This window comes from Zootermopsis nevadensis, unplaced genomic scaffold (genome assembly GCF_977971745.1).
Source record: "Zootermopsis nevadensis isolate Lab colony 2312 unplaced genomic scaffold, Znev_1.0 Znev_ptg000020l, whole genome shotgun sequence".
In the NCBI taxonomy this organism is placed as follows: Eukaryota; Metazoa; Arthropoda; class Insecta; order Blattodea; family Termopsidae; genus Zootermopsis; species Zootermopsis nevadensis.
The window spans coordinates 15169516-15181364 of NW_028259152.1; the positions used below are offsets into that span (position 1 = coordinate 15169516).

The 11849-nt window shown below is 43.2% G+C and overlaps 1 protein-coding gene across 8 annotated transcripts in view; it reads left to right on the forward strand.

The window, feature by feature from the left end:
• The window catches only part of LOC110831017 (limbic system-associated membrane protein), a 457320-nt gene that overhangs the window by 431424 nt on the left and 14047 nt on the right, over positions 1 to 11849 (forward strand). The window contains exon 1 of one of the 8 annotated variants that reach the window (XM_022066529.2): positions 11292 to 11606. The exons of 5 other annotated variants lie outside the window; for them this stretch is intronic. The gene's annotated coding sequence lies outside the window, so the exon portion shown is untranslated. Of the gene's footprint in view, positions 1 to 11291; positions 11674 to 11849 lie in introns of those variants that run through there. 2 more of the 8 variants (XM_022066531.2, XM_022066528.2) reach the window with 2 other exon arrangements.

Genomic DNA, 11849 nt, shown 5'->3' on the forward strand with positions numbered 1-11849 from the left:
CTTACCTACTATGCGCGACGTACTGGCTGATTTTCCATTTGTGGTCCGGATATCCTTAATTTGCCTTTTTTTTTTGCAAATATTATCAACATGATACCTTCTAAAGCACGAAATATGATGATATTTATGTGTAAACACACATTGCTACATACACATATACACGTGTTCATGATCTGAACAACTCATCCATTCGACTGCTATCAATTATAACCACTCATTATAATTCGACCAACAGAGTGTTTGAACGTAGAAGAACTTACGTTTTATAACAACGCTGTCCTGTGCGAAAGAAGATAAACGGGACACAGTTTAACTAAGGCAGTCCGTTCCAAGTTTTCAGTCCATCCTCAGTCCACAGCCGCACAACAGACCTCTATTTTGTAACATCTTAAAATCTCCCTTCTCACAGCTCATAGTTTACTTAGAACATAGCACAGATGTTAGGTGTAGTCTACTGCACGGCAAAACATTTATAACAAATACGGTCATGAAAATTTTAATTCTTATAATTGTGTTCTCAGAAAATAATTATATATTAGCACCCTGGTAAGACCGCCACGGTGGTCTAGCGGTTAGAAGGCTGGCCTTGTAATCCTGGGGTCTCGGGTTCGATTCCCGGCGGTGCCCGAATTTATAACTTGTGTTGGGCAAGGCCGTGGTCTAGGCAACACGGAGTTTTCCTCCGTGGCATCCCAACAATTACTCCATTCACACACAGAAGAAGGCAATGGCAAACCATTTCTGGATCATCTGCCAAGAACGTATATGAACAGGTCCCAGTCCGAGAAAAGGATGGAAGGATCCTGTTCATATGGACCTGTCGTCAGACAGAACACTGAATAATAATAAGATGAGGTGGTCTAGCGGTTAGAACGCTGGCCTTGTAATCCTGGGGTCTCGGTTTCGATTCCCGGCGGTGCCCGAATTTATAACTTGTGTTGGGCAAGGCCGTGGTCTAGGCAACACGGAGTTTTCCTCCGGGGGCTTCCCCGGTTTCTCCGTGGCATCCCAATAATTACTCCATTCACACACAGAAGAAGGCAATGGCAAACCACTTCTGGATCATCTGCCAAGAACGTATATGAACAGGTCCCAGTCCGAGAAAAGGATGGATGGATCCTGTTCATATGGACCTGTCGTCAGACAGAACACTAAATAATAATAATACCTTGGTAAAGTTAACTTTTAATTATCTAATACAAGGGATGTTAGTAAGATAAAACTTTCCCGAATGGTCGATGAAGCATCCGGAGAACTCGAGGAGTCGGACAGCAGTTTGTTGTATCCAGTCGTGCTCGTTTGCAGGAACAAGTTTGATCTTGGCTTCTGCGTGGAGTACAGGGTGCTATATAATATCACCAAGAAGGTTTGTTCCTCACTATCGATGACCAGCAATTCTGTAGATTCACTCGCATGAACAATTTTTTTACTTTGGACCTGAAGGGACCTGGGAAGTGTCCCTACATCACCGAGACAAAGAGGGAACACCGTTCTTCTCAGATGAGGGGCTGTAGGAATTCTCCTTTATGTCTTTCGGCAACGTCCGGCTGTTCTGGGGGCCTAGCATAGGAAAACTGACTGAGAGAACCGGGCGATGTCGTCGTCGTCGTCGGCCGGACAGGTTGATAACTGCAGATAACATTTCGGAGGTTCCAAATGGCTCGACTAAAACTCGACTCAGAAAAGGACCAGACATTCAACGAGGTCCGGTTTCTGGGATATATCGTATCACCGAAACTACCACAGTAGTCTGAGAACTTCCAATGAGTTCGACATTAAAATAGAATCGGACAGAATGTTTCCATTTCTGGACGTTTCTGTCGTCAGAAAACGGATGTAATTTACTTCCAGGGTTCATAGAAAACCAACCCACACTACCGTTACTTAAACTTTGAATCGAATCATCCACCGGATGTCAAAGGAGGGATGATTCAACGCCTAGAGCCTCTTCCATATGTCAAGATCAACAAGACCTGCCGGATTAAATTTATAACCTGAGACGTAATTTTCAGCTCAGTGGTTAAACCCCCGATGTTCAGTGTTTCAGCTCTCAATTCCAGGAAAATATTCCGTTTGTTTTGTGTTTATCCCCTATATGGAGGGAATCTTTAGTATCTCGTCGTCAGCAGACAGGCGGGCAAAATTATCTTAGGGTAGCTAATAAGCCCTTTGAAAGGGTTACAAAGTTCAAATATTTGGGAACAGCAATAACAAATCAAAATGACACTCATGAGGAAGTTAGGAGGAGATTAAATTCCGGAAATGCTTGCTACTTCTCAATTCAAAATATTTTGTCTTCCCGTCTGATTTCTAAGAACCTGAAAATTAATGTATACAAAACAATAATTTTCCTGTTGTTTTGTACGGGTGCGAAACATGGTCTCTCACTCAGAGGGAGGAACACAGATTGCAGGTGTTTGAGAATCTGGTGTGGATGAGGATATTTGGGCCTAGGAGAGAAAACGATGGGGCGTGGAGAAAACTGCATAATGATGAGCTTAAAAATCTGTACTCCTCCCCCAGTATTGTCAGGGTGATTAAGTCGAGAAGAATGAGATGGGCTGGGCATGTAGCGCGCAAGGATGGGACAAGAGGTGTGCACCGGGTATTGGTTGGGAAGCCTGAGGGAAAGAGACCGCTGGGTAGACCTAGACGTAGTTGGGAGGATAATCTCAGGCGGGATCTATGGGAGATAGGAGTTGAAGGAGACTGGATTTTGCTGGCACAGGACAGGGTCTGGTGGAGGGCTTTGGTTAATTCGGTGATGAACCTTCGGGTTCGGTAAGCCATCTAGTTAGTTAGTTAGTTATGGAGGGAATTTCTGAAAAGTTTAACTTATGAGGAAACTCTACAATCTTGGGACAGTTTTAAAAACAAGAGACACTCTTAGGGACTTTGCTTTTGAGATTCAAACAGAAAATAAACTCACAACATAATGACCATCCTATTACCTGTTGATAGAAGCAAAAGTCTCTGGAATTTACATGACTGATAGCCCAAGAAGATTTTACCATGGCCGTGGTTTCTCCACTGTTGACACAAATATTAAGAGCTGTTTGGGGGAAGATTTTTATTGGACTTTATTCAATATTAGCACGAAATTAAAGACGTTTCGAAGGCAGACGCGGCGTCTGAAACCATTCACAGAAAACAATTCGCCGAAAAAAAAATTTGGGAAGACATCGTCTGATATGTTTTCCCAAACGCTGTTTACTGAAATAATTTTAACGCGAAATCGACGTCTACATTGAGCAGAATGTACGTACCGTCCCGGAGTTATGCGGTGAAAGATAATGTAAAAATGCTTGTCATTAATTAAGAGATTAATGGAAAGGAGAGGTCTCGAAGGTTCATACCTAGTTTTATGTTCATGGACATTTTTGATCTTTTAAGCCGGCTAATTATGAACGGAACACTTTAATGGACCACTAAAAAAATAAAGATAAAAAATTTGTAACAGTGCAGTATACACGCGTTAATATGATGTGCCTATTTGTATTTGCGTCATAAATATTTGGAAAATACACTGAACAGTACTTTTATAAAATAGTAAGTAAAAGGAAAAAATAAAACGTTTTAATCCGTTGAGATTCCATTACATGGAAGTCCGTAACCACGCAGTGACTGATTCATGCAGATTCATTTTGAAATTCTTGTACAACTAGAGGACTCAATCTCTTTCGATATTCGGAAAGTTTGACTGCAGATCAACCAATAACGACATTCCAGTTTCCTAGGAACGAACAGTTGATCTCCACAATGTTTGTGGCAGCAGTTCCACGTTATTCCCGTCAACAGAATTCCTCCCTCACTCAGACACTGGATTCTGGATATTCCGCAATTTCATTAAAACTTTTTAAGCTTGGTATGAATGGCACAAAGTTGAAGACGCGGCCCACAGCAGTCAGCTGCTATAGAACGACGAGTTTGGCGAATTAAATGGCTTCCAGGATAACAAAAACATATGAACTACACTCATGTGGTTTTAATTAGACCGTACGTAATTTGTATCAGGGTAATGAGAAATACTGGAGCAGAGACTATGGCATATGAGTCCTTGCCCATGCCCCAAATCGACCCCGGTATTTGAGCTCTCAAACAAGGTATAACTAGTCTAACGCTAAGCAAGAAAAAATATATATATAAAAGCTATAAACAACTCTTCTTTTATATATAATTAACCTGTAACACACCTGATGTAACGATCGTGTACGAGGTGCGATCGGAAAGTTTCAAGACTGTGTCAATAGAGGGCGAACCGGATGTAGTACGAGCTTCTGCCGCTAGGGGGTGAGGCCTACATTAATAGTGAATCAGTATTTACAAAAAGTCCGCCATTATGTCTGTCTGTGTAGGGTAGGTATGATAACCAACTCAGTTATTTAATATCCCCGGAATTATATTAGCGTCGACACATGCTTAATTTATAATTATAATAATATTTAATATTTGAAGGATGCATACAAATCTTCCCCGCACTCAAAACGGTTTATATCCCGTGTTTAGCCGAGACGTTACATAAGCTCAAAGCTGATATAGAAATTGTTTATATAAAATAGGTGAAATAATACAGGATAAGTCAAAAGTAGCTGCACAAATTTGGAGAACTGTAACCGTGTTACCTGCAGCCAAAATGTGCTGATATCAGCAGATATCTGTAGAGCGTAACCTCGAGTTTCGTTTGTTTGTTGTAGTTCTTCACATTGCCGCTGAGAGCGCTTGTGAATTGTGGGAAACAAAATGGAGACTTACAGTGGCAAGGAAAGAGCACATTATGTGTTCCGGTGTATCTGGAAGAACATTTAATGGACCCGTCTGTGTCTGTCTTATTTTCCTGAGAACGAGACAACACCTTGTTGAAGAACATTGTTTTACAACACAAACCGACGTCATTATAAACACAGTGTGGGAACAATGGGACCAGATGTCACCGTAGAATAAATTGAGCAAAAATTTCAAACTACTAAGTGTTTAAATACTATTTTACGAACTGATGTCATTGTTTGTTTACACTGTTTCAACTATGACCTTCTTTAGTTGCCCTGCTGACGTCCACATTCGTGATGTGATGTGAAAAAATATCTGCAATGCCAGTGTAGAAACACATCGTCGTTTTATAATCTAAAAATTGTTCGTACCTAAATTATGTCCATACAAAAACAACAAATTAAATTTGATTTTTATGCATTCTATTGGTACAATTTTCTTTAATTCACTATATTTATTTGTATGTCATATCTAAATATTCTACTGAACATCCCCTTCTCAATGTTAATGTATTTCCTTACTCGTAACAGAATTCATAATTAGATGTCGTCTCTCGTACCCACTCCCTTCTTCTTTGTTACGTTCGTAGAATAGAGACAACGTTGATTCTGAACTATAAGCATATGTAGAAGGGATCGCAGAACTGCCTCGAGTAATTAGAGACATACAATTTGTCTTCGCAAATATGATTCTGTTCCTTTTGTCGGCTTTGTAACTTGGTAGTTATGTAATTCCCGTAACACAGTTAATTTGATCTTCCAGACATTTCATTTCGTATTGCGTTTTGATAATTTTCGCTTTTTAATCTCCATGTATGCCACGGTGGTCTAGCGGTTAGAACGCTGGCCTTGTAATCCTGGGGGTCTCGGGTTCGATTCCCGGCGGTGCCCGAATTTATAACTTGTGTTGGGCAAGGCCGTGGTCTAGGCAACACGGAGTTTTCCTCCGGGGGCTTCCCCGATTTCTCCGTGGCATCCCAACAATTACTCCATACTCCATACACACAGAAGAAGGCAATGGCAAACCACTTCTGGATCATCTGCCAAGAACGTATATGAACAGGTCCCAGTCCGAGAAAAGGATGAAAGGATCCTGTTCATATGGACCTGTCGTCAGACAGAACACTAATTAATAATAATAATCTCCATGTTGCAAGACATTAGCTGTGAGTTTCAAATCGTGACGAATGCAGAGATAAAATTCAGCTGGGGAATCAGTTAATAGGATCCACCATCATCCTTAACTTTTTCCTCTCATTCTTATGTGCTCACACTTTCGTAATCTATTCTCCCAGTTCTTTTAGTTAGTCTATTTCGTTCATAAACCTATCTTTATCTCTTTCAAATCAAAATATGTAGGAAAGGAAAAATAAAATTAAATAAACAGATTTAAAGTTGAAGGACATGCCCTTATATTATACATAGTAAATCACTTGTTTACAATCTAATACAACTATTTTTAATTAAAATTCATTCAACAAAATCCGACATCATCTGACAGCTAGTGGCAGATATCATTAAATATAGTTATATTACGTGGTATTTTTGTGGAGATTGGGGAATATTTCTTGCGTCAACTACTGATATAAAAACATAGTGGGACTGAGTTGTTTCACCACGCGAATGTTGTATAAATGTACCAAAAAAAGAAAATCCGCTCATTGGTTCTCGTGTCGAATCATGCGGACAGACAGACACGATCATCTCTACATGCGTTATTTTTATGCAGATAGTGTAAAGAACGCATAATGATGTGAATATAATACAAGACCAGCTAGGAGATTATTTCACGAGTCCAGCAATTGCCATTGAAAGCGATTTCTCTGCAGATTTTGCCCCAGTGTTAAAAAATTAAAACTGTGGTACTATTTTCTGGTTAAATACGTGGTTACGTACACCGCCCAATATTTTTTTTGCTTAGCGGAGATGGGAGACACATTCCCCCTCTCATAGAGGTCTGTACCGGTCGAACTTTTAGAATTGCACCCTGCCGAAGAGCATTTGACCCCACATCCGTTTTTTCGAACTCAAATAACGCCCGATCTATTTACAATCTGCCCTGAGTATTTATCATTATTACACGTTTCTTTTAATACGTAAATGCTAGTAATACTTAAATGAATTATTTAATGACACTCTAAGACCACGTGAGATTATTTTGACTAATGAGGAACGGTACAAATATATCGGATGCCAAACTTATGAGGCCTCGGGTCATGCAGGGTCGGGCCGAGACCCCAACCCCTTTGCCCAATTTGACAACAGCGTAGTTTATGAGCGAACACTGTGACACAATGGTGACAATGCCTAAAAGTATTTAGGACGAGAAAGTTACTAATGTTTTGTGATCGAAGTCTTGGAAAAATGTTTTTCATGTTTAATTAATAACGCGTGTAATGACTACTGGCACTGTTAAGAGACACTCCAATATTGCTGCTGATATTTAAATAAACCTGATTCGAACGAAAAGGTTTCGCGGCAATGTTTGTCACTTGTTTGCTGTCTCTTGGTGTCGACCATGACGGGTAATTTGTATTTTAAAACATATTGTCGCGTGGGTTGGTTTTTACGACCTTGATTGTCAACCCTTGATTTATTCTGGGATATGCTACCTCAAATTCGATCTGACTGTAAACTTGGTTGGATTGTAAGAGACCACGATGTCGATCCTGGGCAGCAATCCTTCTTGGTGACGTTGTTCAGCTTCCTGTAGTCAACGCAGAACCGCAGTTCCCCGTTCTTCTTCCGCACAAGCACGACGGGCGACGACCACGGGCTGTCTGATGCCTCGATCACACCTCGTTCCCCCATGTCCCTTAACATACCGTCCACCTCTTCCTGTTTCGCTAACGGAAGTCTTCGAGGAGGCTGACGGATCGGACGAGCATCGCCTGTGCTGATGCGTTGGAGCACTCTGTCCGTCCGCCCATAACCATTGTTTTCTGTCACGAAGGCATCATGAAACTCGAGGACCAATGCCTTCAGCTCTCTGGCTTCCATTGTCGTCAGGTTCGGGATAGCATCGGCGACCATGCCCTGCAGTGGCTTGCACAGCTCTCTGTTTTGCGACGGAGGTTCTGTATTGCCAGCCGGGCCCGCCCACGTGACCGGTTCGCACAGGCCGAGGGTTGTGCCTTCCGCCAGCACTTGGTCGCCATCCCCGACGTTCACGATTCGCACAGGCACGCTGCCCCGGGTGCGGACTAGCGCCCTGGCTACGTATAGTCCTTCTCGTGGTAACGGGTCCACACCAGGTTCTATTATTCCGCTCGCCGTTCCCACGGGACCGTTCATCCGTGCCATCACCACCCTCTAGCACCGCGCCGGTATCATTTCCTCGCTGGCTAATGTCAGGCGTGTGGATCGGGGTCTGCTCCGAGGGCCCCACAGAGATATCTCTTCTTGGCCCAGTCGCAGCACTTGGCGTCCTAGGTCCACCGTCGCATCGTAAGCTCGCAGGACGTCCAGCCCCAGGATGATCTCGTCCGTGATGTCGGCTACAAAAATCCATGTGCGGATGACACTCTGCCCCAGCGTTAGCCCAACTAACACCTCTTTCAAAACGGGGATGGTTTCTCCGGACGCTGTCTGCAGCACGTACGGTCTGCTCGGCTGCCGCTACGACGTCGGGCCTAGCGATGGTCACATTACAGCGCCTTCCCCGAATCCAGTCTTCGGTGATCAGACCGTCGTGACTCCTTTTAGTGAGGGGAAGGGGGTGATGAGGCCGGCGATCCCCTCCTTACGCCGGTCATTACTCATTTCCCAAGACCTGGTCGGTCCTCGCGGAGACCTGCGGACACTCTTTCATCAGATGGCCGGGGGCGCCGCACTCCTTTGACCGTATTTGACGCATCGTTAGTTTTGATCCTGCGGCTGCCTGTAGCTTCCGGGCCTGTCCCAGTGCTTCATTGAGGGATCGGTCCCCGCCCATTAGAAGGTGTTGCTTAATCTCCCGGTCTCCCAGGCCGTCGACGAAAGCGTGAGCGGCCTTCCTCTGCGTCCTTGATTTCAACTGAGATCGGTAGACCGCCGCCAGCTGATGGTCCCCGTAACGGCCTTCTAATGCGTTGAGGATGTCGTCGTAGGCCGCCCCAACAGGAACGCCATGCAGGATGTCAGCAGCTTGCCCCTGAAGTACGGCAAGGAGATGCGTGACCTTCTCGTCAGGCGTCCAGCCATTGTGGTTGGCCACAGCCTGAAACTGCCGATGGAATACTGTCCAAGATGTGGATCCGTCGAACTTGGGCGGTTTCACACGGTCCGTGCCACCCACGAACGTTCCGGCCCCTCCGTGCCGTGTTCGGGCCTCCACCGCCTGCAGCCGTGTCTCGAACTCGTCGCTCAGGACCTCGGTCTTCTGATTCAAAACCGACATCACGCCCTTTAGCTGTCTGTCGAAGTTGTCGGTGATCCTGGCTGCACCTCAGGGCGCTTAGATTGTCTTGTAGCTGTTTCAACTCCTGCAATCCTTCCAGTATTTTCTGCAGTGCAGACTCCATCGTTGACAGGTCACAGGCTTTGATTGTTTTTACAACTTCCAATAGACTTCTTCGCCCAGGGTCTTGCGCCCCTCTGAGGATGGCTTGGGTCCTGAAATACACCTCTTGAATCGTATTGGCTTGTTACAAGATACTGCACCGAAAAAGCCCACTGTGTGTGAGGTTGGGACTGGCATTTAATTCGGCTTTTTTAAAAAAAAACTTATATTTCCCAGGAAATCACGAAATAATTGTGAATATAATAATGATCGCCCTGATGATGGAGACAGTAAGGACCTCTGAAACGTCAGTAAACTTCTACCAGACTACACAGCGCTGCAACCCAGAAGACAGCCATCTTTAGGACTAATTAACATAAGATATTTATTACTCTGTCTTCATAAAATTTGATTCTGCGAGTGTACACCGACAAGTATAAACTCAATTTGTTATCATCAGGTAATCTGATGTGATGATACTAACTGCACACATTAAAACCATAATTAGAGCCAGCCTTTAATGGATCAAATTAATTATTCAACATTTGAGAACTTCCTATTAATGTAGGTTCTGAACAAGATGTCGGAGATGAACTCCATATTGCCATGTGCAATGCGCATTTCCTTGATGAGTACGTACGTTTCTAGAAACAGGCGGCATACTTCGTCAGTGCCAGTTAATTCCAAAGTTTGTTTCTAGACCAAACACGAAATCACTGAAAGATTCTGTACTATACAAAATTACCCTCTCGTTCGTCATTTCAGTTCGTTAAACCTGGAAGTTACTGTGCATTTTCCATGCTTCCAATTACATATTAAAGCTATAGAGGACGCTTCAAATCAGTTAATTTCACACCTTGAACATTTGTGAGTATCTTATTTGTTCAGTCTACTGTGACACGCTCTGAATTACCAACTCGTCGACTGTTCTGCGGATAGTTTTATTGTGTCTGGTATTATCTTTGGGTATTAAGCCCTTTCGTTTTGAATTCTGGCAGTTCCATAGAGTGATCGCTTGTTTTCCCGCATTTCAGAAGCGCACACTGGAAATATAAACGATGTTATGAAATATTAGCAATGTAGGAAACTGTGTGTAGGTGGAAGGATATTATTAAAGTCGATTTGTGATTTTTACAGCGTTCAGGAAGGTATCGCCTCTATCTTCAACGTGGAAAGTCGATGCGACAATTTCTGTCTGCAAAAATTTAGTAACAACTTACACCACTACACGGCGTCTTGATTCACAAGACCATTATCGATATGTTCTTCATATTTGCGGTCATGAATAGGCTTATCGATTAATTTCGAGTGTCAATCGATCATTGTTGTAAATTTAGGCCTTAATTCGATAGACACCCTGTTTGAATCTCGACTGGGTTGATACATAATTTGATTGAGATATTTCGTAGATTCACTCAGTCTACCAGGACGAATATTAAATAGAATATGAAAGTTTTCCTCGGACTACTCCTTCCAAATCCTTATTTACTGACTAGTCACGATAATATTCCCCATCTCGTTCGACGCTCTATAACCCTACATTATGAGAGTCATTAAATATATAAGGATCAATCAGCGATTTGTTAAGCGTCTCTAAATAACTCCATATGCCGTATATTAAAATAGGCGGACACGCTTTACAGAAGCCCCATGTTTGAGCGTAGCTCCCCCCCCCCCCACCGTTACGTTACGCAGTTGAGTTTGGTTGGGCCAGGTCATGCTAATCTGTGTTAGTTTAGCATAGGTTAGGTTAGGTCACGACAGACTGGATTAGGTTAGGCAGTTTGGTTCGGTGAGGTTAATTAGATTGGGTTGAGTTGGGCTCTGATTATCACAGAGTACTTCACTGAGTGGCCGGAGGCATAAACTTACTACAACCAAAAGGCAACAGCAGTTCATGCCCCTGTGACAGACGGACGTGTTATATATCAGTGTCCATACAGAGCGGCATAGTCACCACACTAATGCAACAGGTATTTTATCCTCTGAATCTCCTGCCCTCTGTCGGGTGGCGCAGTGAAACAGAATGTGAAGACAGTTGAGCAACGCATATTTCCGACGCACCAAAGAGATTTGAACGAGAGAAATCCCATCTACTAGCATTGTGTCAACAGTATAGTTACGAGGGCGACGATCATGGTGTTACACTTTCAAAGACTTGGCGCCATATCTAGGTACTATTTGGGACGATCAGGCTTAAAAGGGCAGTGTCACAAGTGTTAGCAGTGGAAGCTTCGAGGCGCCCGTCAACAAAATGGATCCTCTTCCCACGGTGTTGTTTGATTCGTGGCCCTGAGAGCGTGACGTCATGTATGTTGAATTTATGAAGTGAGTTGTTGTTACGCCACAGAACAGTCTAGGTAAAGGCAACTTTTGCAATATATTAGTGCAGTCATGGTTTGTAGCAGTACGTAAAGTGTTAAGATGGTAAGAGAAATCTCTTTTTTCTGTGGTTTCAGTAAAGGAGGACATAACATTCATGAACCAAGACTTAGACAAGTGTTTCCAGTGTTATTTTTTATTCCTTACTGAGGAACGTGTTGTGTTGTAAACGAAAACATTTCTGATTATTACTTTGTGTGTAAATTCATCGCAACGACGCA